The 2,232-nt window shown below is 41.2% G+C and overlaps 1 pseudogene; it reads left to right on the forward strand.

Annotated features, from left to right (window-relative positions):
• The first annotated feature begins 1,054 nt into the window (after nt 1-1,054).
• LOC132014432 (olfactory receptor 52A5-like) lies at nt 1,055-2,005 on the forward strand (annotated as a pseudogene).
• The last annotated feature ends 227 nt before the right edge of the window (nt 2,006-2,232 follow it).

Raw genomic sequence — 2,232 nt, forward strand, 5'->3', positions numbered from 1 at the left:
GCCCCACTCCCTCACATTTTTCTTGTGTCAGCTTTTGTGGAAGATAAAAATTAGAACTTTCTAGTTCCTTCAGCGCTATGCAGCCCCAGTGTCTACACAAGGATCATCTCTGCCAATCCTGGGCTCCCAATCTCATTCCATGACCTCCCCACACATCACCTTAGCCTCTTCTATATGTCCGTTCCCGTTGAGATACCCACGGATTCTCTTTTATACCAGGTACTCTTTAACCCTTTTGATTTTATTTAATATTGTCAAACTGGCCTTCCTGTATGATATGTGCAAAAAAGAGCACGAGATGCTGTCCATGGTTATCTAACAGAAGCATTCCTATTCAACACTTGTGTCTTGGATCAGAATTGCCATTCAGAATTATGCCCCTGCCATTACATGGAGTCAGATTTCCGCAGCTATAGCATATTTGGAAAGCTCTTGGTGATCAGGAAGTTCAAGGTGAGGAGAATCATTAGGACCGCATTAATGTCGTCTCAACCCTATAAAGGGAACTTCAATTGATTCTTTGTTAAAGATGTGTCGGTATGTTCTACAGAAATAACCAGCTTTGCTAATCTGAAGTGAAAGGAGAATAAAAAGGAGAGAGAAAACTAGAGAAAAGTCAGGCTCAGAGTACAGTGGATTTTCTTGTTTCGTGCTTTGATATTTCTCTGTCTACAGTATCATTCCAATTATTCGTTTCTCTCTGATTTCCACGACCAGGTTAGAAGGAAGAGAAGATGGATTGGGGGAGGAAGGACACCACCACTCAGCAGTCTGATCATGCTAGCCTCATCATAGTCATGGTGTCCGAATACTCAATTGTCATGCAGTGGATAACTTTTAGTGTGGGTGGATGATTTGACCCACGTGCATACTTTGATCTTTCCTTTGACATTTCCAGATTCATTTAAAAAATGAAAAATAAGCCGATGAAGTTGGTTCTCCTACTTTTGTTACTCAGTAATTGTATGACTGGATAAGAATAAGATATAATAGAATACATAGAATCACAGTTTGGCAATCTATACCCCTTTGCTCTAAAAGGCCCTGAACTGCCATGCCTATTACAAATGCCACCGTGTTCATGCCCTCTGTGTTGACCTTCATTGGGATCCCTGGTCTGGAGACTATACAGTGTTGGATAGGCATTCCATTCTGTGCTATGTACATCATTGCTTTGGCGGGAAATTCTCTGCTTTTGATCATCATCAAAACTGAACCCAGCCTCCATGAGCCTATGTATATCTTTCTGGCCATGTTGGGAGCTACAGACATTGCACTTAGCACCATCATTGTCCCTAAGATGCTTGGAATTTTTTGGTTCCACTTGCCAGAGATCTATTTTGATGTTTGCCTCTTTCAGATGTGGCTCATCCACACATTTCAGGGTATCGAATCAGGGGTCCTGCTGGCTATGGCTCTGGACCGCTATGTAGCAATCTGTTATCCTCTGAGACATGCTACCATATTCACCTGACAACTAGTCACGCACATTGCAGTTGGAGTGACACTGCGGCCTGCCATTCTGGTCATCCCATGCTTATTGCTCATAAAGTGTCGTCTGAAATTTTACAGAACCAAATTAATATCCCACACCTACTGTGAACACATGGCCCTTGTGAAGCTTGCCACTGAAGATGTTTCCATCAACAAATTCTATGGTCTCCTTGGAGCCTTTATTGTTGGTGGCCTGGACTTCATTTTGATCAACCTCTCCTATGTACAAATATTTATCACTGTCTTCCACCTGCCCCAGAAAGAGGCACGTCTGAAAGCATTTAATACCTGTGTTCCCCACATATGTGTCTTCTTCCAGTTCTATCTCCTGGCTTTTTTTTCCTTTTTCACCCACAGGTCTGGATCATATATTCCATCATATATACACATCACCTTATCCAACCTTTACCTACTGGTTCCACCTTTCTTCAACCCCCTTGTCTATGGGGTAAAGACCAAACACATCCGAGATAAGATAGTAAAAATGTTCCATTCTAAAGATCAGGGCTGATATTTGATGGGAATACCCCCCGTTATGGATTTCATGGCTCATCTATTGGTCCTATGTGATGTGAAAGTCCAGTGAATACTTTGGAGTATCATCAGACTTCATGAATAAATTAATAAATACACAAATTATTATATTAAATAATCCCAAAGGATACTGACTTTAAGTTAAAAAGCAGTCAGAAGAAACAGAGGGAAATTAGAAGAGCAGAGAAGATACTGGAATATTAA

This window comes from Mustela nigripes, chromosome 1 (assembly GCF_022355385.1).
Source record: "Mustela nigripes isolate SB6536 chromosome 1, MUSNIG.SB6536, whole genome shotgun sequence".
NCBI classification, from domain to species: Eukaryota; Metazoa; Chordata; class Mammalia; order Carnivora; family Mustelidae; genus Mustela; species Mustela nigripes.